General features: G+C 37.8%; 1 long non-coding RNA gene across 1 annotated transcript in view; it reads left to right on the top strand.

Moving 5' to 3' along the window:
• LOC115305620 overlaps nt 1-24307 on the top strand; it is a 44105-nt gene extending 19798 nt beyond the window's left edge. Inside the window, exons 2-3 of the long non-coding RNA XR_003914890.1 lie at nt 22392-22445; nt 24083-24307. This is a non-coding gene — a long non-coding RNA (uncharacterized LOC115305620). The remainder of the gene's footprint in view (nt 1-22391; nt 22446-24082) is intronic.
• Nucleotides 24308-25402: the final 1095 nt, after the last annotated feature.

The following is a 25402-nucleotide window of genomic DNA, read 5'->3' as shown; positions in this document are numbered from 1 at the left end:
CCACACATAGCAGGAGTTTAGAGCAAATGAAACACTGAAAAGGAGTCAAGAGATGATGGTTATTCTGGTAATTGAGTCAGGGCAAACTACTATCATGCGAAAAGAAGCAGAAGAGAATAATTTAAGAAACAACGATTTCCGTTATGCTTCATAAGCATCAGGTTAAAGCTCAACTGATATTTTAACATAACAGGGTGCCAAGGATCCTTGTGAATAATGCAGCACTGAAAAACATTTACCCAAGGTATAAGGAGCTGATACAACTTGAAATATATCTACCTGCCAAACATGGGGGTTTCAAGGTCTTTAAGCACCTTCTGTGCAGCAGGGGGCTGTATTCATTACTTGAGAGGGTGACCTGTTAATGGGATCCAGTGGTATGGGAATCTGACATACAACTTAGACATAAAATTGGATGAGCTGGATAACTTTCTGAAATGGATACCAGGGCAGGAAAAATGACATTCTTGATCACTATTAAATAATGCCACTATTGTATCGAGGGAGGATTTTCTTGCTATATGTCAGCAGTTGTTCGGGAAAGTAGCTTAGATATTTTTCAAGCTGATACTCCCCTCTATGAGATGTGTGTGTGTGTGTGTGTGTGTGTGTGTGTGTGTGTGTGTGTATGTTTAAATCAGAATCTAATTTCCATCTCCTCGGGGCTTTTAAAGGCTGTCTCCATAGTAATAGCCAATAAGAGGAGAGGATTTCACAGGTTTCCTTCTCAGTATATGTAGCACAGTCATCTCTTTTTATGTCCTTCAGTTTGTTCCCTATACACCATTACTGGCTGCCTCCATGGCAACAGCCAATGAGCTCTTGCACATACATCACTGCCCCCTCTGTGCATGCTCCTCTGTGCGTGCCCTGTGCACTCAGTGGCATCATAAAGCATCTCAGAGCCATGCATGTCCAGTCCGTTGGTTTTGTGCTCTGGGCAACGTTCTCTTCCTTTCCTACCCTCAGGATAGCACCAATCACAATTATCTTAAAAACAGCACCTGCGTGCGTTGTCCATCTGCATCTGGTATACAGTGATCTTCTCTGGCCCAGGTCTCATGGATAGAAGGTGTTAGGATAGTTAGAGATGGAAGCTTATTGGCTGCACAGCTTTGGGAGAGCCCTTACTTGTAAAATATCAAGGTGCGAGGAGAGGTAGCTTTCTAAGTCCAGCAGAATTTTCACTTAAAGGAGACATTGTATTCACACATTTTAACATTTCATGCTATTTCTTAGTAAGATTTATAATAATTTAGCTTTTATTTTTTACTGTTTTGTAAACAATTACTGTTTTGAGTTCTCTGCCTGCAGTATTTTATTTTTACCTAGAGATAAGAGGAGAGGAAACATTAAATTTGCCTACAAGAATCTTGATTACTTTGGCAAACAATCATTTGCTGTATACACTTTGATAAATGCCTAGGAGAAGGAACTGGTGGTGATCCCAAGTAATACAGGGACCCATTAATAAGCTGACCTGTGAAAAATATCTGGCTATGAATGCAGGCAACTGAAAGTACTCCTTCATCTTCTTTTCCTCCTCCCCCTCCTCCCCCTCCTCACCCTTTTCCCCTTCTTCCCCTCCCCCTATCCCCCTCCTCCATCTCCTCCTTCTTCCCCTCCATTTTTACAAGAAAGGAAAAGAAATAAAAACAAAAAACAATTTGATGCAAAGTCTATTTCTATGAAAATAAAATGTTAGTAGTAGGATATTGAACAATCACTGTTATTTCTCAACACACGTATTTGGGAAATGTATGGCTGAAAGGTATGATTCTTTGGCATTGGTTTAAATTATTCCTGATTAAATAACTTGATAGCTGCAATGAACCAAAGATTGATCACCAAAGTTTCTTATCATATTGATACTTTAATTTGGTCTGATAGATTTGATTTGGACCAAATGACATTTATCATAAAAGTTTGCAAATTTAAAATATTTAGCTTAGAATAACGTTATAAACCATAGGATAGAATGAATATACACTATTATCAATCATTTTGTCAACTTATTTTAATTGCTTTCATAGAGAAAGTGTTTATTTGTTCTCCCCAAACTCTGTAATGAACTATGTAAAATGTAAATGTACTCATTTAGCACTCTGGGCCTTGAGTCCTCATAAATATAATTCTGTTACCAATTATCTCAGAGTAACGACCCTTTATTAATAAGAGCAATACTACCATTCAAGGTGTGAAAATATTTTTGAAGGTTTCTTAACTTCAATGACAGATTAAAAGAATTGCAAAAATGTGAAAGTGGAAACATTTTAAATCTAAAATATTATATTTATAAATTTAAGTTAAAATAGGCAAAAAATTAAAGAGAACAGAGTGTTGATGAATAGTTCATAAACATAAAAGTGTTATGTACATTTAAAACATCAACATGGGTTTAAACTAAAACGAAAACGACTCTAGTATTTAGATGTTTTGTTATTTTGCTTACATTTGATGTTTAGATTTTATTGAGATATTTTAACTAAAATTCACTCTGTTATAATACCACACTTGTACTTTCTATTTAAAACTCTATAAGCATCATTTAATTCAAGTCAACTTGAAGTTTAGGAGCATAGTTTAGACTATTTGAACTTGACTACATCCAGCTATTTTCATCATTAAAAAAATAAGTCGTAAATATTACAATTGTATATAATGTGTTTTAAACTGGTGATTAGTTGGAAATAGCAATTCCTTGCAAAGAAATGTTCCCAAAGCCAAAATTCTCATCAGGCTTGGGAACATACTGAATTGGTAGTCACCTGTTGTAAGCAGATGCTTGCTCTCCCTTGATTGGGTCCTGCGCCGGAGTCCTTCTTCAATGAAGGGTTGTTTTTACCCTTCCTTCTAAGTGAGAGACATAAACTAAAGATTGAGTAACCCTGGGAAAATCGAACAGTATGAAACATAGTCATATGAACAACATAAGATTTCTTAAACTCTATGATTTTCCCATGCATTTTGGTCTTGTCATCCCCTTCAGAAGTCCTGTGTATTTATTTGGAGACAGGAAGAAAGCTTGAAGCTGCAGAGATGATTCCTCTTTGCTAAAGTAATAGTATGATTGCATCCAAAATTGTTACTAAGCAAAGTTGGGAATCCAGCTTATTGGAAAATTTCTGATGCTTTAAAAAACCAACTTCATACTCCTTACCCATTGCTCTATTTCAGGAACTCCTCACATGCCTCCCAATTTTCCTCTTTAATTGTTCTTACCTCCTACTGCAGTATCAAATTATCAGCCAGGGAACATTTGTAGTCATTCTTTGTTTTTCTCTGTTGCCAAGTGTCGTTTTATGTAATTGTCTAATATCAGTTTCTCCAGCCCACTCTGTCTTACCTGCAGGTGTGAGGTTCTATCTCACTTATGTAGGATATTCTACTTTCAGGTACAATGAGTGATTTTTCTAGTGTTAAAATTTATTCTCTTCTCATTGAAATATAAGTAAATTATTCTTTTCTCATTGTAGTTTTTAATCATGTATCCTCATGTATTTCTGTTTGTTTCCTTTAACTGTGGTTGAACCAAAAGTTATGCAAGATCAGAAATCTGGTGGCTCAGTCGGTTGAGCATCTGACTTTGGCTCAGGTCATGATCTCACAGTTCATGGGTTTGAGCCTTGCATCAGGCTCTGTGCTGACTGCTAGCTCAGAGCCTGGAGCCTGCTTCAGATTCTGTGTCTCCCTCTCTCTCTGTCCCTTCCCTGTTCACTCTCTGTCTCTGTCTGTCTCTCAAAAGTAAATGAATATAAAAAAAATCTTTAGGACAGATACCATATATTTTCACTCATAGATCTAACAGGAGAAACTAATAAGGGACCAAGGGAAGGGGAAGTGGGGAAAAGAAAGGGAGAGGGAAGGAGACAAATCATGAGAGACTCCAGAATACTGAAAACAAACTGAGGGCTGAAGAGGGAGGAGGAAAGGGGATGGGGGCTGATGGCCATGGAGGGGGGCACTTGTGGGGAAGAACACTGGGTGATACATGGAAACCAACTTGGGAATAAACTATTAAGAAAAGAAAAGAAAAGAAGTCTTAAAATGTATGCCCTTGCTATAGTTATGCAAACAAGTAAAAAGTCATTTCTAGCACTAAAATTCACATGGTTGGTAGGGAATGAAAGTTCTGTTCCTTTTTTTCCCCCTCTAGAGTTCACTGATAATTTAATCTTACTGACTTATAAGGAAATTAAAACTTTTGTACATTATTATTATAGAATCATTATTATTATTGAGAAACATATATTTTTCCATTTACAAACTGAACTGTCCTCAAAGGATCAACAAAGTGAAGACAGCTCTTTCTGGCAGCCTCATCTCCTACCTTCCAGTGACAACCTCAAGTAAAACAGGCTACAAGGGCTCCTAACATGCCACAAAAGTTCCTTTGATCCTTCCAATATTAACGGTCAAATTTATTGAGGGCTTCCTATATGTTAGGCAATGTCTTAAACATTTTGTATGCATTTACTCAATTTATCCAACTCTACAAAGCAGGTATTTATGATTCTGATCTTATATATAAGATCACTGAGACACTGAGAGGTGAAATGACTTGTCCACACTCACACAGGGAGCAATGGGAAGAGCTGGGGTCTGAATCTGGACAATCTGGCTTTGGGCTAACTACTACTCTACAACTCCTGTGATTTCCAAATGCTTTTATCGTTGGTTCATTAGGAGACTCAAGTTATCATCTCCCACCACCCAAATAAGCTAGATAGACAGTGAAGTTTCCAAATAATAGTGTTAATTAAACTACAAAATAAAAATTGAGGTTAGGATCAGAAAGGCTGCAAGAGAAACCAATATGTACCCAAAAGAAACTATATAAGCTTTGCTTTTCCTAGATCCTTAGGATTTCGTTTTCATAAAATAACCCTTGCCCACAAGAATGTTTTTGTTATGGAACCTGGTCTGGATCCCACAGCAGCAGAACCAAGTGGCACTTGGAGATCTTGGAAGGCAGGAGGTTTATTTTACACCGGCAGGCTCGGAGGAGATCACTCTCCAGAGGCCTGAGGCCTGGTGTAAGCAGAGAGAACAATTTATCCTCTGTTACTTTTGCATTTCACATTAGTAGTAATTTGGTGCGCAGGCGGGTGTGCTTGGCAAGCGGGGTAGGAACAAGAACCTGGAAAGGGAGTCTTTAGTCGAGGATTGTTATTTCCCTCTCAGTCCTGTCTGCCATCTTACAACAGATTTCCCCCCATCATTTTAACTACTTTTGCTTCAGCAGGATGTTTGTGTTCTTTTAATGCACTGATACTGAAAGGAAGCAAGAGGCGAAATACCTAGGAAATCATAAAGAATGAGTAAGTACAAATTGATGATGGAAATCATTTAATAAAAGGTGGCTCAGTGGTTAAGCATCTGACTGCTGCTCAGGTCATTATCTTATGGGTTCGGAGCCCGCTTTGGGTTCTCTCTTTCACTCTCTGCCCCTCTCCCACTTATGCACACATTCTCTCTCTCTTTCTCTCTCTCTCTCAAAAATAAATACACTTTAAAAATTGTATAATGATATTTGAAATCTGTTTTTAAAAGCCAAATTTATATAGGCCCCACCTGCTTTCAGTAAATATTTCCTAGCTAGTCCTAGGATACGTGGCATTGAATTGAGTGCTTTTCAGAGTGCTCAATTTATATGTTATCTCACTTATCTTCACAGTCCTCTTTAAAAGTATTAGAAGTCTTCAACTGAGAAACCACGTTGGAAAACCAAGAAACACGGCTTGTAAATGTCACTCTTTCATTTAGCTCTCTTTGTCAACTATTTTTGATGGTGTGTATAGTGAGTTCTCTACCACTGGCTGTGCTGCTTGAATTTCATAGCCATGGTTTTATAGGACACAGCTTTCCCTGCTACTGGCAGGCTCGCTTTGTCTTCGGGATGCACAGAAGGCTCATCTCTGAAGCTCTGATTCTGTGTGGGGTTTGCATTCTAAAGAGCTCTGAAACCTGCAGGGAGGCAGGGAAGAGGCGATGTGACTCCGACCAGATTCCAGAGGGGAACTTATAGGAACTTCCCCACTCTGGAATGTATATTCTTGAATTTAAAGTCTTTTCTGGGAAACAAAATATTTATATATTATATAACAGCATGATAATAACAATGGAAAAGGAAAAAATAGATTGCCACCATGCTATCAAAACAATTTTCTTTTTCTTTTTCCATAAGCATACCTACTTTTATACATGTAAGTGGAGTCCTGAGAAGAAGCCTTTGTTTTACTTTACCCTTACTTCACTCAATCTGTTAATTTATCTGCAAAAAGAGGGTTAATTCCGATTACGAGGAGTGGATATTTTTCTGAGGATTTAGTAGGGAATTGGGAAGGGAACTCAGATTGCACAGGATACAACAAACACTTGGTAACATTTCCTGTTAGATGACTCCATCCTCTCCCACACCTCAGTGCCCCTTTTTCCTGCCCAGTTTCTTCTCTCTTCCAGTCTCTCACTCAACCCCTGGTGTTCCCCTGGCAATTCAGCTCTTCCCCCTGGACTTTCATTTCCATCTTGGTGAAAGAATCAGCCATCTATTATTGGTCAACTCTGCCCCTCTGGGGTGTAATTTCCTTCTCTCCAATGCAGATTCCATACGTGTCTTGGTCCTTTCTGGCTGCTGTAACAAAATACTGTAAACTGGGTGGCTTACAACAGCAGAAATTTATTTCTCACAGTTCTGAAAGCTGGAATATCTAAGGATCAAGGTATAAGATTTGGTGTCAGGTGAGGACCCGCTTCCTGGTTCATACACAGCTGTCTTCTCTCTGTAAACTCAGTGGGGGAAAGGTGCAAGGACCTTTCTGGGGTCCCTTTTATATAGACACTCGTTCTTTTCTTTTTTTTTATTAAAAAATTCTTTTAATGTTTATTTATTTTTGAGAGAGAGAGAGAGAGAGACAGAATGCAAGTGGGGAGAGAGACACAGACTCTGAAGCAGGCTCCAGGCTCTTCAGAGAGCTGTGTGATAGCACAGAGAGCCATGTGGGCCTTAAACTCATAGACCTTGAGATCATGACCTGAGCCAAAGTCAGACCCTTAGCTGACTGAGCCACCCAGGCGCCCCAAGGACACTAGTTCTTTTCAGGAGTGCTCCATCTTTATGACCTAACTGCCTCCCAAAGGCCCCACCTCCAAATAAAATCACACTGGAGACTAGATTTCAACATGACTTTGGGGGGCACGTAAACATTCTGTTCAGAGAAACAGCATTGACAAATGTACTTCTGACTGACAGGCTTCAATAAGCTCGTCCTGGACAGTAGACAAACTATTGAGTGTTTAGGCTGTGGGAAGTGGTGAGGAGTCACTGGGGGTTGAGGGATGGAGAAGGGAGCTTCTCCCAAAATTTATTTGGGCCATTATGTGTAACTCACTTGTGGTACTAATACTTGTTTAGTATTCGAAGTAAAGAAGGAAGGAGAGGACAGAGGAGAAGCAGGTGAAAGGAGAAAAACAAGTTTATTTTTTCTCACTGGGTGCATTTTTAAGTGGCCCACGATATTTTGGTATCTACCACTTCCTTTATGACCTGTCTTCCTTTATGACTTAAGGGGCTCTTTTGTGGTTCCCAGACTTCCATGCTCTCTGCTGTCCCCAGTCCTCTTCCGTTCAACATCCAGGTCTCCCAGTAGCCAATCTGCTTACAAACCACATGCCTTCTCTCCACTTAGCAAGGCTAACTTCAGCTGGCTGTTTTGAGGTCATAAAATTAAGCTAACATTTACTACTAGTAATAAAGTATCCGCTAATAGCATAGGGGGTAGTAAAGTACAGATACTTTACTCTTTCAAGAAGTATCTGTATTTTAAAGATGCAAACTAAAGATGATCTTTTGGGTAGAATTTATGGGGTGTAAAAACTGAAGTACAAAAGCCCAAGCAAACCAGGAAGTCTTTGGGGCGCGTGGGATAACATTTAAGCCAGAAATTCTGTTTGGGATCTGTTTATAGTTCCCACAGCTTTTTCCCTTAATCTGAATACACAGCTTGTCTAAAAAATCCATCTACCTGCACTCTTTCTTTTCTACACTCTTCCATAGACCTCCTGGCCATAGTTCTGAGACTTTCCTGTGGGGTCAGAGGGGTGTCCAACTAAAGGGAGAGAGGGTATCGGTAGGAGTCAGGGATTGGAATTTGTGGGTCATTAGGAAGTGCTGTTTTTCTAAGTCAGAAGTTGCTTTAACTGACAAGCAGCATTATTTGACATCTGGCCAAAAGTTTTAATAATTAATTTTTAAATTACAAAAGTAATATATAACCATTATAACCAATTAAATGTACTTAAGCAGAAAATGCATGATATAAAATTTAAAATTCTAATCTTTCCCCAGCTCAAATTCCATCCTGTAGTGGCAACCACTGTTAGCACCTGGGGGTATCTCTTTTCATACTTTTATCTGTGCTCAGCAAATTTTGGCTCTGCATAATCCTGATATTTAGCTTTTATAGCATTCTCTTGGGCTATCTTGTGCAAAAAGATAGGTCAGATTTACATCTGGGCTATGGCACATAATGTTCAATAAAAGACATAGGGCTGTAAAAAATAAATCTTTCCATAGTATTAGAGCTAGTGGCTGAACATTTAGTTCTTTGTAGTCACATGATGGTTTATTTTCTATAATTACTTTTTCTTGAAACACTACTCATTTATATGTCCCATTTTATTCTTTTGTCATTGTAAACTGAAGTCTCTGTTCATGTCCTTATTTTTTGCATTCTGTTTGTTTGGGGATATATTTGAAATGAAGAAGTGGAATGCTGGTTGGAGCCCAAGACCTAAAACAAACAAAAAAACCACTCTCAAATTCAGAAAGCTTTCTATTTCCTTCCTTGTATTGATCAATGATCACTTCTGTTTCTTCATGTATAAATGAGGATACATTTGTGAACAAGTGTCCTGTTGGGTATACATTTAAACACAATCTTTCATATCTTAAAATGATGACTGTCTTCTGTTTTCTCCAGACTGAATAATTCAGGCAATTTTCATGTCAGTGCTGTCTTCTCCAGTAGTTGTTAATTTGATTCAAATGTTTCCAGGTAAAGACTGTTTTACTGAAGGTGGAATTTGCTTGAGAACAGAGGTCAGCTTTTGTTTTTTACTTACACCACAGTTTTTAGGTGCTCTCCATTTGAAAAACAAATTTACTTGAATTTTATTGATTGAACAACTGCTCTACACCTCAGATACTATTTTAAAAATCTAGGACTGGCAGAAACCAATGAAAATCAGTTACAGGAGTAGAATACTTAGTGGTAATATTGGAAAATAATTCTATAAACTCTGGGAGTGTTCGCATACTTTAAACTCAATGTGCATCAGCTGTGAAATGCTGTTATCAAAAAAGAGAATGCATAAATTATGCAAATTTTGCAAAAATATGTTGAATATATTATCATTTTATTTAAAGGAGTAACTAAAAAGTTTAGTATAAAAATGGAGAAATTAAAGCCTGTTCAAATACAGCACTATATTTTAAAACCAGTGAAATGAACACTGGATTTTCAGAATCCTGAAGAACAAGTCCCATGTGGGGATAAGGCAACATTAAATGTGAAAATACTTTTTATCATGAATCATAATGACTTGGGTAAAATCTTGACTGTGCTCTAAACCCCATGTTAGGATCCATGCCTTAAGAACAATGCACTATTTATTATTTTCCCTTCTTTGTCTTGGGACATCTTTTCCACAGATTAAAAGAGGAAAATGCTATGTTCTTCTCTCTGAGAAGGTGTTTCTACCTTTCTCTCTCTGCTTTAGTATTAGCATTGCTTTTTCCCACATACGAGAGTTAGTCTGGCTTCCATCTTGATATCAGTGTAGTCATAAGTTTTTTCTTCTTTTTGTGTCTTTATGGGCATTTTAGTAAAAGGCTGCATGTAGGACTGCCAAGGAAATTCTTGAAGAACTCACATTAGCACCCTATATGCAGCACGGACTTAGGGAGTCGTTACTAAATAAACAACTGCGTGAGCCAAGTTAAAAGAGCAAAGATGGATGGCTCTTCACATAGCAGAGCAAGCTGCTAATCACTTGACAGGATTCGAAAGGTACTAGAAAGACTGCCTGGTCCCTTAATTTGGCAGATGTAATATAGTGCCTGGGCGTCTCACGTTAGTTTATGAATCCTCATGTTTGGGCACTGAAGGACTCTCTAAAATAGAAATGATTCTGGAGAGAAGTCATCATCCACAATCAACAACCAGTATAAGTCAGTATGGCAGTTTAGTGGGTTTGTCATCAGTCTGAGAGGTTTAGTACAGAGGAAGTTTTGATTTCTGGGGCAGAGGGATGAGAGACGGGGGTGGGAAAGGTTCAGAACCTGGAGTTTGTTTTCAGACTCTATGGAGCAGTGAGGAGAGAGTGGGTGGAGAGCCTCTCTGCAAATGGGGCCAACACAGACAAAGTGCCAGTACCTGTGGTGATGGTGGGTGGTGGTATCTGACTCAATGCAGGATAAATTTGACAATTTAGTCCACCTGTAAAGAGACCCAGCCCGATACTACTTTGTTTTCTCCTTTATGACCAGGAGGGCAAAAAAGGAAAAGAAAGATAAAAAGCAGAAAAACTACTTTTAACTGGCTTTTTGTTGAATTCTCCAGAGAACAGCTGACCTGTCACAGTCGTAGCCTTTGGGGCCTTGAGAAAAAGCCACTTCCCTACCCTGGTTTTTATATTCATGAAGCTTTCACTCAAGATTTTGGGGAAAATAACGGGATTATAAGAAGCCAAGGGAGGAGGTAAGGAAGAGGACTTCAACAAATCACCTCCCAACACGTTCGTGGGGCCTGATTCCTACAACGGCCTCTCCTTGTTCTCTCACGGGCTTTCAGGACTGAGTACTGTGTACTGTGCACTCCCTTGGCCTGGCAGGAAAAAACGACCAGCAGAGTAGAGAAAGCACCCTCCTCTGCTACTGGGGACATGTTCTCTTTTCACAGAAATCCTCCATTCACTCAGGTCTCCAGTGTCGAGTCTGGGAGTCAATTGGAACGAAAGCAGATTTGTAACATTTTTAATGATGCTTTTCCATGTAAATGAACCACTATACATAGAGGCTAAGGTGTATTTGTATTAAACTTTTATTATTATATTTTGGGGGGATTAGAACACTGAGGGATAATAAAAGCAAAATGATACGGAATCCTTTCTTTTAAGGAGGTAAGTTTTTATTTTTTATTTTATTTTTAAATTTTTTAAATTTTTTAAATTTATTTTTGAGAGACAGAGAGAGACAGCATGAGCAAGGGAGGGTCAGAGAGAGAGGAAGACACAGAATCCGAAGCAGGCTCCAGGCTCTGAGCTAGTGGTCAGCACAGAGGGATGCGGGGCTTGAACCCATGAACCATGAGATCATGACCTGAGCCGAAGCCAGATGCTTAACTGACTGAGCCACCTTGGTGCCCCAAGGAGGAAAGTTTTATAAAGTAGCGGATTTGTATTTGTATTTTTAATTGTGACAAAATACACATAAAATTTATCTTAACTTTTCTTCTTTAAAGATCTCATCTTTTAGAGGAATTTTAAATTCACAGCAAAATTGGGAGGAAGGTATAGAGAGATCCTATATACCTCTGCCCTCACATATGAATAGACTTTCCCAATATGATACCCCCAGGCGGGTACATTTGTTATAACTGATGAACCGCAACTGTCATATCATCATCACCCAAAGTCCAAAGTTCACATTAAGGTTCACTCTTGGTTGTGTACGTTTTAATTTATTATGTCATTTATAATGATGTATTTCCACCATTATAATATCACACAAAATAAGTTCATTGCTGTAAAAAACTTCTGTGTTTCACCTATTTATCCATTCCTCCCCTGGCCAGTGACAACCACTGATCTTTTTACCGTCTCCATGGTTTTGCCTTTCAGAATGTCATATAGTTGGAATAATATAGTAAGTCGCTTTTTTAGTTTGGCTCCTAAGTAATATGCATTCAAGCTTCCTTCATGTTTTTTTTTATCGCTTGGTAACTCACTTATTTTTAATGCAGAATAATATTCTATTGACTGGATGCACCACAGTTTAGGATATCTTGGTTAATTTTGGGTTTGGGCAATTGTGAAGAAAGCTTTTATAGACATCTGTATACAGGTTTCGGTGTGGACATAAGGTTTTAATTCCTTTGCATAAGACCAACGAGATGGATTGCTAGATTGTATGGTAAGAGTATGTATTTTTGTTTTGTAAGAAACTATTGAACAGTCTTCCAAAGTGGCTGTACTACTTGCATCCCTACTAGCAGTGGATGCGTGCCACCTCACTACTGCTCACATCCTCACCAGCATTTGGTGTTGTGAGTGTTCTGGATTTTGCCCATTCTAATAGGCTGTGTTGTGGTATCTTTTTGTTGTTTTAATTTCTTACCTATTTTTAAGTGTACATTCCCTAGTGTTAACTTTATCCACATTGTTATGCAAACAATCTCCAGAACATTTGTTTTTTGCAAAACTGAAATTCTATACCCATTAAACAATAACTCTCCAATTCTTCCTCCCCCTTAGACCTGGCAACAACTATTCCACTTTCTGTTTCTATGAGTTTGATCATTCCTGATACCTCATTAAAGTGAAATCATACTATATTTCTATTTTTTGTGACTGGCTTATTTCATCTTGCATATGTTCTCAAGGTCTACCTATGTGTAACATTTGTCAGAATTTACTTTTATTTATTTATTTATTTATTTATTTATTTATTTTTATTTTTGAGAGAGAAAGGCAGAGCATGAGTAGGGGAGGGACAGAGAGATAGGGAGACACAGAATCTGACCAGAGCCTGACAGCTTCAGGATCTGAGCTGTCAGCACAGAGCCCGATGGGAGGCTTGAACTCACGAACTGCAAGATCATGACTTGAGCCGAAGTCAGAGGCTTAACCGACTTAGTCACCCAAGTGCCCCTTTACTTTCTTTTAAAGTCTGAATAATATTCCATTGTATGTATATATCATATTTTGTTTATCCATTCATCTATTAATGACTATTTGACTACTGTGAGTAATGCTGTTATGAATATGGCTAGACAAATATCCCTTCAAGATGCTGTTTTTAATTCTTTTGGGTATATATCCACATGTGGGATTACTGAATCATATGGTAGTTCTGTTTCTAAGTTTTTGAAGAAACACCATACTCTTTTCCATAGTGTTTGTACCATTTGACATTCCAGCTAACAGTGCACAAGGGTTTCAATTTTTCCACAGCCTTGCCCACACTTGTTATTTTTTGGTTGTTGTTCTGATTTTTTGTTTTTGTTTTTGTTTTGATAGTAGCCATAGCAACTGACTTTTTAAAGGTGGCTTTCACCAGGCTATCATCTTTCCTTTATGGATATGGAAATTATATTTAAAGGAAAAGTGATTGCCTTTAATAGTAGCTACAGGATTGAAACCCAGGTTTTCTGAAGGAAAAAAGAAACCCAGAAAAAGAACCCAGGTTCTTTGAGCTATAGCAGGCTTTTCACGACATGTCAGATCAAACTACCTTACATAGCAATCAAGAGTATCTTAACATAAGAGTGATGAGGCATTAGAAACATAATGGAGGAGGTTTCTATAGTGTTATGGTTGGATCTGCAACGATAAGAATCTGTTGGTAATAATACTGTCAAAAGGAGGAAATTAGTTTAAAAAAAATTAGCTATGGGAATGGTAAAGCTTGACCTTCATTAATATGCACACATTAGCATTATCTGATTTACATAGGTGTTAGCCCAGGTTTTGGAAGAGCAGCCAGGAGAATAACCTCTGGTCATTACAAAACTGGAGATGTATCTTCTGTCCTTTTCTGAGGATTTTCAAATAAACATTAATTATAACAGCACCACGTTAGGAATGGCTGATTACATAATTTCAGCAAAACTGTCATTATCTGTAAATATTTCATGAAATACAGAAGTAAATATACAGTATTTTTTTCATAGCTTTACAAAGAAGCTCTTTGAGAAAAAAAACAATCCGGAACTGTTCCTTATGTAATTCTCAGGTCAGGCAAATACTACTTCTGGAGCATGGAATTATACTTAGTTTCAGATATCATGGTTCATCTTCCTGGCTTTATATTATGGGTACAATGTGACAGAAACTGCTGACTGCTTATTTGATGACAAGCTTCCCCTTACATTAGGGAGGGAAATGAGAGGCAGTGCTGATAGAAGTGCAAGCAGGGCTCCACGCAGCTCCATAGCCTGCAGTTTCTTTGTGCTCTTCCTGCTTGGTGTGCAAGTTGCTTCCAAATGTCCTGAAAAACCACTGATGGTGGAGAACTGAAAAGTAATGCTGGGCACTATGGCACCATGGTGCTGACAAAACAGTGATAGAACCCAGTGAGAGTCATGTTCGGTCCACACTTAGCCTCTTCATAATATTGCCCCCATTTTGTGGATGACAAATGGGAAGAAGAGAGAAGTCAGGAGACGACAGTGCCAAACAAATCCTAGCTATGACTGACTAATCAATGGATTCATTTTTACAAACAATATTTGCTAAGTACCTAAGACGTGCCAGGCATAGTATTGGATACTCATGAGTGATAGGAAGATGACAAGATGTCATTCACGCTTGCAAGGACCTTTAAAGTAATCCATAAGAATCATGTGGAGGGTTATTCAAATGCAGGTTGCTGGACACGAGGCCTTTACTTTCTGATACATTAGGTATGGGTGGGGGTTGGGGTATGGGCAGGGACTGAAGGGGGACAAACATTTGTTTTTTCTAAAACATTCCCAGAGGATGTTGATGCTACTGGTCTTGGGACCATACTTTGAAAACCATCATTATAATGGAACTTTTGTAGCAGAAAAAGGAGAACCTAAATCTTAGAAATCTTAACTTGTAACAGCATTGTTTGCTTATATGTGATAAAAATATGAAAGTTTTAGGTAGTCAGTTGAGATTGCACAATTAACATAGGCTCTAAAAGAGAACTTCAAAGGAATAGAATAATTATGTTTCTGACCTATATATATATTTTAAATAGAAATGAAGAAACGGAACTAAATGAAACCACTTTGAAGACTGTGAATGATATGTAGTGTACTATCAACAAAAAGTAATACCCATAAAGAAAGAAAAAAAATGAGACACAATTAAAAGTATTCATGGGAAAATATTTGTTTCAAATTAAATTATATACACGTAAAAAATACCAAAGTTCATACCCATATAAAGCCACACGAATATTAGAGAACAAATAAAAGAATAAAAAACCATAATGGTTATTCTGTTATATATAAAATTATATAACAGAGAACAAAATAATTGATATGGGCTTTGATATAGTACAACAGCAGTTGTATTTGATTTTAAAGAAACTATTTAGTTTTCCATGGATTAGCTCATTGATCACATCTTTTTAGTTGTTTAATGCTAAAACCAATTTAATGATGAGTGAGTAATGGTGGATACATTTCTTATATAACTGTAAATACACATAGTGCAAAGTACAGGCAATGACTTTCAGGGATCAAGAAAGATTTGAGTGTAATACACATGAGTATAGAAATAGCAAGTGTGGCTACAAGTAAGCAAAAGGTAATTCATGTTGAATTATGTGACAGTATTTTTCTGATGATCTCAAAAAACATTGACAATTAATTGATTTGCACTCAAAATGGCATCAAGAGGCAGTAGCCAAGCATTATTATGTTGCTGTGTGTTTAAGATGGACATACAGAAGCATGAAGATTTCATGATGTTCCCCATGCTTGATCCTAGAGGAGGAGTTAGGATCATTTTGTCTTGTTTGGTTTGTTTGTTTTGAATTTCCATCTAGCTTTAAATACCATCTCATGTTGTTTTCTTTATGTAAGATTTCTAGCAGCCTTAGCTTCAGAAGGAATATCCAGGGATTTCAATGTGTTGATTTCTACTTGGCTGAGTTAATCTTTACCGGTAGGTGCTGCAGGCAGTTGCTCTTGGTGTGATACAACTTTTGCCATAAGACTGTCATCGTTACTAAATCTGTCTCTTAGGGGCATCGTAGAACACTAGTTTTCTTTCCTATTTTTCACAGATATTCTGATGCTAATAGAGTCAGTGTTACAGGATGATGACATGAGTAGGTTCTGGAATCAAGCTGCTGTGGTTCAAATCTTAGCTCTGCCACTTATTAGGTTTGTGACCTTGAAAAATTACTTAACCCTTCTAGGCTTGAGTTTTCTCTGGGCCTGAAATGATGGGCAGGTCAGGGAACTAGATTAAAGCTATTCTGGAACCAAGCCAATTTGTTAAGTTCAAAGGAGGAAGAACCCCTTTAGGTTTTGCTTGGCTCTGAAAAGTGACAGGAGAGGTGGCCAATTATAGATCAAGTCATAATCATCTACAGCTTGGGACATATTTGGTTAAGCTATTTTGTTACTTTGGGAGGCTTCTCTGGACTGAGGGTATCCTGGTCTTCTGAGAGGACCATTGATTTGTTTAGGTGGCAAGTTTCTCACATAGGGCTTGGTCCTAAGCTAATCCAATGGGACATTTCAGTGGGTTCTGGAGCTTCTTGAGGTACTTTGAGGTTTGGACCAGATGACCCTTATAGCTCTTTGGCATTAAGTGTCCCTCTACTGGCAGTGACTAATCCAGCCAGTTTTACCACTGAGCAAAAACGAAAGTTGTACTAGTCTTGGGGTAGAAGGTACATGTCATTCTAATAAGCAGACAGAAGCCAACTGTAGTTTTAATTAAGAACTGAGCTTGTAATGTGAGTGGTGGGAATGATAGGAAAAAAGGGAATTTGGAGATAAATTTCTGTGTATTTTTACATTGAAGAGAAAAGCTAAGATGTTAGTCTGTAAATTATAAAGTACCTACTTTTATTTCCTAAGTAACAACATCTAGATTAGAGTCTGCATGTGATTGTGCTAATTCTTAAGATATACAAGAAACAAGTCAGTCTTTTTGAAGGGTTAATTTTTTTCTAACAAAGTTGTAGAATAGCACAGTAGGGCATCATTCACTTCTCCCATGACTTTTGCAGCATGCTCAAAGAGTTCTGTTTGCAAAATATTCACGGGCTTCTTCAGGGTCTCTTTTGAGATATTTACTTTGTCATAAGACCTCTATTTTTCAGTAGTTTATCTGTTCTCTAATTTAACTTTTATGGACTTCAGTAAAGCCTGCACCTTAGGTAAGATTGTTCAGTTTCGTTGATAATTATAACATGTCATAATTTTTAAAGAAATGACAAAGGTATCAAAATACTACATAGGATAAAAGCGAGTGTGAAGTAGGAAGGAATTTTAGAATAAGAAAAAATTCCATATGTAGTATTTGCTTATCAAATATTTTTGTGACATAATGCTTTTGCTTGTCTATGAACCTTATATGTTTGAGAACTACAATCATAAATATATGAATAACAAAGATGACCTGTATAATCTTGTTTTCTACTCAGAGAGGACCGGAGTCTTGTGACTTTGTCCTTCCTAATGTGTTATTGCCAATAAAAACACCCACATTACTTTGATATGGCTCAATTTCCAAGAATTAGAATTAAGTGATTTGATGATGTTTTTTAATGTTTTATTTTATTTTTGAGACAGAGAGAGACAGAGCTTGAGCAGGGGAGAGGCAGAGAGAGAGGGAGACACAGAATCCCAAGCAGGCTCTGGGCTCTGAGCTGTCAGCACAGAGCCCGATGCAGGATTTGAACTCACGGACTATGAGATCATGAGCTGAGACATAGTTGGCTGCCCAACCGACTGAGCCACCCAGGTGCCCCAATGATTCCTTACTCAAATGAAATATTTCTAAAGTAAAAGGATGCCTATATTCGTAGGGTAGGTTTCTAAGTTGTAATGATTTGACACATATGATAGAATTGATAACCTCTAGGGAGTGAGGATACCCAACTAGATGAATCCTCAAAGTGTCAAACCTGTCCAGTGTTTGCTTTGCTATGGTGGACAACAGATTTCCTCCTCTACCATAATGAAACTGGGACACTTGGTAGGGCTGGTGCCACTTAGATTTGTCCACATTTGTTGCTCCCTCTGTGCTAGGACAATCGGAGGGAACTCTCATAAATGTAGACTTCAGTGGCTCCTGTAGAGGCTGAATGTTGGGTGTCTAAGCAGAAATTCTGACATTAGTTGCCCTCCATCTGGATGCACTGGTAGATGAAGTCACCTCTAAACAGACATATTGATTATTCCTAGAACATGTTCACTGGGGAAGATTCTTTCCAATTTAAGCTTTGGGTTCACTGACAGAATGAATTTTGCTAGTCTGTCCTCTTCTGCAGGCATTTGAACAGTTGTGTTAGCTTAGCGCCAAAATTCTTGAAGTGAGGTCTCCTAATGCAGATAGCTGGGGAACTCTTAAGGTAATGCTCAAGGTGCAGAAAGAACAGGGATTCTCAACCTCAGCACAACTCAAAATTTGGACTCAGTAATTCCTTGAGTAATTCTTGTGGAAAACTGTCCTGTACAATGTAGTTGCATGGCAGCAACCTTGACCACTTATCCCTAAGTGCCTTTAGTCATGATAATAAAAGATGTCTGGAGTCATAACCCTTATGAGGAAAAGTAGCTCCTAGCTGAGACTAAATCTAGTCCAATATTGGAAAATCCTATTGGCTATATCTTAAAAATATATTGAGAACCCAATCACCTCTCCCCACTTTCACTTTCTATCTTTGAGCCAACGTCATTTCTTGCCTGGATTACTGCAGTAGCTTCCTAATTAAACTCCTATAGTTTGTCCCACTTTCTATCCTTTTGTTTTCAGTGTCTTCTCAATACAGCATCCAGAATGATTCTTTTCAAACATGTCAGTTCATGGCACTCATCTGCTCACAACCCCCCAATTACTTTAGAGTAAAATGGCCCCAGGTGAGTTCAGGACAGTGGCATGCCAGGACCTATGTCACACATGACTATCACTGCCTGAACCAGGGATCTGCACAGGAGCCAGCCAGGCAAGCCAGTTGCTTCGGACAAAGCTCAAAAACCTTCTAGAAGTCCTTTCCAAAGTTGTCTTCAGAGCCAGCTTAGTCAGACAAGAATGTCACCCTCATTCCCCATAGTCAGATACTTTTTCTCTCAGAGTCTCCCAGTCTGATGATTAACCTATTTACCAGGCAATGGCTGACTATGACCTCTATCAAAACAGTGAAGTCCACACTTAAGCGATGAAGATTTATTTCCACTGAGCTTTTTAAAAACAAAGCAGCCAGTTCCAAAGGCAAATCAACAAGAGGAGTCCCAAAACTTGTTTTAACAAATGGCAAGATTGATGGAATAAAAGAAGAAATTCCTAAAGCCTCTCATATTTAAGGAGATAATAGTTATTAGATTTTTAAAGTTTTGGGTGTTAATTAATATAAATTTTCCTATAATTTTCAAAATTACTTCCTAGAATGGTTTAGTAATTTGGTATTTTTAAATAATATTTTGTAAAATTTCAAGACTGTGCTCTAGAAATATGAAACACTAGGCACAAATTCAGTAATAACATAAATAAATTAGGAGATGGAGAACTATAATGACAAAAGGACCAAAAAGTGTTTTCCCCCAGATCAACACGAAATAAGATCCTCTGAGAACAGCGAAAGTAAAGGTAGACTTGTTTGGGGACCTGGGTGACTCAGTTGGTTAAGTGTCTGCATATTGATTTAGGCTCAGGTTAGGATCCCATGGTTTGTGAGTTTAAGCCCTGCATTTGGCTCTGCACTGATAGTGCAGGGCCTGGTTGGGATTCTCTGTCTCTCAAAAATAAATAAGTAAACATTAAAAAAAAGTGGCATTGTTAGCAGAAAGACCTCATTTTGATAAACAAAAAAAGGTCAGCAATTTGTTAGAGCACAGAAATAACGATTTTCCCTTTCACTACCGCTTAGGCAAATCACATTTGGCTTTGCTAGTTTGCTTTCAGTCTTTCCAAATGGAAACATATATAACTAACTGGATAATTTTCAACTAGAAAAAAGGGAACATAAATTTTAAAGAAAATTATGTAAAAACCAACATAAAATGATAAAATGGCAAAAATGTTTGATAAGTTCTAAATGGGAATGCACATAGGAAAATATTGGATAGCTGTGTGTAATGGAGAGAGGTTAAACAAAAGCAAACTTGAAGGTGGAATATCACAGAGAACATTTTGATGACAAACGGTAATGTCCCGTTGCATAGCACGAGCCCCATAACACAAGAGAATTTGAAGGTAAACTGGGAATACTCAGACAAGTTCTCAAAGGTACAATTTTCTTGTAGCAAAAGGGAGGTCATTCCTTGTATTGTTTTGTTTTGTTTTGTTTTTCTTCCTGACATATTACAAACTACTCATTTTTGAAGAAGGGTTTTGTGAAATGTCAGTAAGTGTTTTTTTCTTTTACTTCCTGCTTTTTTGGCCATCTCATTTCTCTAGGGAGAGAATTTGATATCTGACAGAGCATTTTAGCCCATATACCCTAAATTTTAATCTCCTGTTTTTTTAAGTCAATGTTTTTCCTAGGATTTTGGATTGGGATAACTTTTTGATGCCATGAAAATACTGTCATTTTCATAGACAGTTGCAAAAGTAAACTTCCTATAATAACATTCTAAAAATTTGATTATTAAATACAAAGATGCAATCAAATGAGAGGCATGGCCCATAAAGTCATTTGTTAAACACATTCATTAATAAAACACATTTTCCCACACTAGAGACTCCATAAGTGGTGGTTATGGTCTCCAGATAGCCTGCCAAGTTTATTTAATTCACAATGCAGTTGAAACTGAATGTTCTATAAATCAGATATATTATGGGTTAATAGGGCCTTTGGGGAGATTGAGATTGGAGGCAGTGAGAGGAATAGTCAGGGAATGTGACTGCTATTATAAATTATTTGTAAGGCAATTGATTTCCAAGTCAGGGTTCAGGATGCAAAAATAGCAAATGTAATGGAAGGAGAGACTGAGACAGGAAAAAAGGAAGACTAGACAGGGAATTTTCTTCTCCGGCTAGAAATGTCAGTGGAAGCTTACCCAAACTAAACTGTCAACAAACTACCTAGTATGAGGAGGCCTGGCTCCCTCAACGCCAGAAAAGTCATCAGGAAAGAATTCTCTTTCTGTTCCTCCAAACTCTTTCCCCAGAAATCAATTAAGAGGCAATGCTCTGTGAGTCTCTTTCATTTCTACATGTCTTGCAAAGCAAGCACTGATTGCCCTTTATTCTCAACCATCTTTTTAAGGCTTTGTAATGAGAAAAGTCTTGGAAGATAGGGATACTGTCTTCTTCCAGAGGAAAGGGTAGGGTTGCTTATAAAGTCTTAGAACATAGAAATAACTGTTTCTGGAGCAATACGTAGGTACTTTTACTGCTCATTATAAAAGATCTGAGTTCCCTAAATTTAGGACTCATCTCTTAAGTGCAATCCTATATGAATTGAGGCTCTGGGTATCAGTACAGATGCTGACACTCTGGCTGTTGCTATTGCTCTGAGCAATAAATCACCCTTAGTCTCTGATTTAAGAGACTCATGTCTTCTACCAGTCAGTATCCATGCAATCGTGGCAGGCTGACTTGTTAACGTGCAAGTAGCTAGTATGTTAACTTGTGGTAGGCTACCTTATTAGCTTACTGCTTTTTAAGAAAATAGCACATTTTGATTATGATTCTGATGCATATATATATATATCAAAATCCAGAAAATTATTGAGTATATCATCTATTTCTTTACAGAGAAAATTGCTCATTTATATAGTAAATAATTTAGCACAAGGAACAGATGTTTTGTGAAAAGAAAGAAATAATTGATAGGTAAAAAGAGGCTTGGGAATTAACTGTGGATGTTAATTTTTATACTATTCAAAATTATATTTTCATTGTAATACTCAGCTTTATATACACAATTTTACAGTTTTAAATGCTGTTTGTTGTGTTTTTTTCCCCTCATCTAGGTATTTGGAGAAAGAAATTAAAAAAAAATTTGCTAAGTGGCCCAAAAGACAAACACAATCAAAGCTTCCTTTTCTACTTTCAAATATTTGGAGTTTACCCTGTTACTGGGGAGCCTGGTTTTCAGTGTTTCCTAATGTTTATGCCAGAGGATGGCTTAGCCTTGATTAGGTACGGTCAGAGGTATAGCCTAACATAAGTTTTAGTACTGAACACAAAAATACGACTCAGATTTTATGCCTTTAAAAATATTTTATTGTTAGCTTTAAAGGCTGATTTAGTTTTTCGTGGATTTTTTTATTTGGTGGTGTAGTCTCAATACCCATTCATTCCTTCACTCTCCTTTATAGTTTATATAAAGCTCTCTTAATTGTTAAAACATCTTTCTCTCAAGATCTCCAGCTTCTGGTATAGACAAACAGTACAAAAAAATGCAACTGTTTTCTTGTTTCTTACTGACTTAATTATTATCGTATTTTTAGGGCTTTGCACCGAGCAGGATAACAGTGAATACAAGCTAAACACAAAAGTTAAATGTAAGTGTATCATTGTTCTATAAGACTACCCTAGCACTAAGATTAGAATTTTACCCAGGTTATTTCAATCATTCAAACAGCAGAGTAACATGTGCTCTTTTCTTTTATAAATATAAAGAACTATCTTACCAAAAAGCCATTTTTTAACTAATTAGTAACCTTGAAAAATCCAGATTGCAGTGAAAAATATATGCATATTAGGATCTTTAAAAGATTGGATAATTGGAATTGTCAGGATAATAATCACTTCATTTCAAGTCTTCTGTCAGACAGATTTGACACAAAGGGTAACAAAAAATAAGTTGCAAAAGCATTTAAAATGTTTGTCTTTGCTCAAGCTTTAAAGTTCAAGCTTGGTTCTGCAAATTAAATACCCACATGCATTATTATTTAACTGACAGATAAAACCAACTCTTAAGACATTTAATAATAATAATAAATTGGGGGAAAATATTTTTATTCCAAGGAAGTGTTAAGTCTTATTTCTGCATCATCTCATTTGATAGTACAATTATTATTATCCCTATTTTATGGGTGAGGAAATTGAGGCTTCGGTAAGTTAAGTAACTTGCCCAAGGTCACATACTAGTAATTTTAATTCACTAGTGTGAACTCTTACAGTCAGAACATGATAGCATTTTTCAATGAAAATGAAAATTATATTGTTTTTAAAAGTCCAGTGTTTGATATTATTATCAGAAACCAAATCCGAAGAAGTGATTACATTTTTTTGTTTCATCCATGTCAACCATCAACCTGAGACTATGCATGGAAAAGAAAACAAATTATGCATATGCCAGGAATAGCTTGTTAGAAAACCATTAACTTTTAACAATCAAGATTTTTAACCACTGAGGTTATTAGGTTAAAGCTATCACTTAAGAAAATTACAAAATGCCTCCCTTGGGAGGAAATTAACTCAATTCTATAATGCTAAGACTACAAACTCTACACTAGATGGTACACACTTTAGCAGCACTAATCAATTAGACCTCATAATCCTGCTGATTTTGAGCTCCAGCTTTCCCAGAGGCCACATCGGTAGACATCTATAAACTTCAACTGCTGACGCCCCACTAGGTCTTCATCCTGGACAGCGGTGAGGACGCTGCTGGTCTCTATTAGCTGCCTGGGCAGTGTGAGTGGCAGCAGTTTGTAGATTACCAATGTCTGAGCAACCCAAAGTGCCAGTGTTGGTCAGGAGATAGAGCATTTGTTCTTGGTTCTGCTCCATCCTTACTGCCTGGCGGTTCTGTAAAGCAGATAATCTCTCCAAACCATCATTACTGTATTCAGCCAATCAGACCTAACACTGGCCTTGAGCGTAATTAAAGAAGGTAACTGTTTCTGTTGTGTGATTTACAAGACCCACAGCAAAGGGCCTCGTTATATCTCACAACACTCTTCCCCTACTCCCTATCCAATTGCCAGGGATTAATCTCCTATAAAACCCTGCCTGGAAAACCTCAGGTTACCTCATAAGGAAAAGATTTAAGTGATTTAAATGATTTAAGGAAGCATATTAATTTTCTTTGGATGAAATTAAAACTTTTGCTCCCGCTTTGTTTTTCTTGTTTTTACAATTCCTTGTTAAGCAACACCAGCCTCTCGTCTCTCCTCTTCTCTCTGTTATCTAGGTTCAGTGTTCTGGAGGGAACTTCTGAATTTATTGTAGCTGGTGCTCCTGCCTCAGCCAAGTAAGCCCACTACCAAAGGCCCTCAGCTCTGAATTCTCAGTCTCATTCCATCCCACCTAACTAACGTCCTCTCCGGAAACCCTGTCCAAGCTCTGACTCGCTACTGTATTTGATCAAGCCATTGGTCTCACAACTGAGGACTCATTTACAATCAAACTGCTCCAGTAAATCTTCAAACCTCTCAAAGTCTACGAGTCTCAATCCTAGCCTTAGTCTAGCCAAACTAGAAGCCAGTTTTGTGTATGCATGCACCCACTGTTACTTCATCTGTGAGGCACTGCCAAAGGAAATTGTAATAGTACACCCATTGCCTCACACTCACCCAGATGAGATTGAAAACTGCATGTAAAACTCTGATCACTTTAACTGTATTGATTTTTCATCACAGGAACTGTTTTATCAAACAAAATGTCACCCAGAGCCTCAGTGTTAACTGCTGTATTCACAGCTACTGTGCACATATTATGGGCCAGAGCACGAAATATATGCCTCAGTAAATAGAGTTGCATTCATCGATAATATAGTCTAACCCACAGTTTATGAGTCATCCCTGACTCCTGTCTTTCCCTCAGTGCACACATCTGGTCCTTCAGCAAAGCTCGTCAACTCCACCTCTACTCATGTAGCCATTTCTTCCACTTGTTTCTCGGTCTACACCTGATCCAAGACACTGTCATCTCTTATATCGGCCAGAGCAAACCTCCCTGCTGCTTCTGCTCTTGCTGCCCTGTAATCTAGTCCACATACAGGAGGCGAAGCAATCTAATGCTTTAGCATGATCCGTACTGCACTGTATGATCTGCTCCTGCCTGCTCTTCCCATTTAACCTCATCCTTGTCATTCAGAAACTCTCAGATACAATGGACTTCTTTATGCTTCTTTATGTAAAAACTTTACCAACCTTAGGTCCTTCGCACTTTCTGTTTCCTCTTGCTGGGGTCTTCAGCCCCCATGGTGTCTCATGGCTGCCTCCAGCATTTCAGTTCCACCTCAAATCAATGTTACTTCCCTGATCAGCCAATTTCAATTAACCTGCCCACCCTTAGTCACTCTTTATCACTTTCTCCTGTTTTCTTCAAAGTATTGGTCACCATTTGAAATACTGTTATTTTCCTTGTGTGCTTGTTTCTTGCCTGTCTCCATCACATTCCTCTATAATGTAAACTCTTTCACAAGTGTATCTCTTAAAATAGTTGCACATAGTTGGTACCGAATGACTATTTGTTCAACAGACTGTGGGGGAAAACATAGTATTTGCCT

Source organism: Suricata suricatta, chromosome 2 (assembly GCF_006229205.1).
Source record: "Suricata suricatta isolate VVHF042 chromosome 2, meerkat_22Aug2017_6uvM2_HiC, whole genome shotgun sequence".
Taxonomy (NCBI): Eukaryota; Metazoa; Chordata; class Mammalia; order Carnivora; family Herpestidae; genus Suricata; species Suricata suricatta.
Note: the sequence above shows the minus strand (reverse complement) of the source record. Positions and strands in the feature narration are given on the sequence as shown.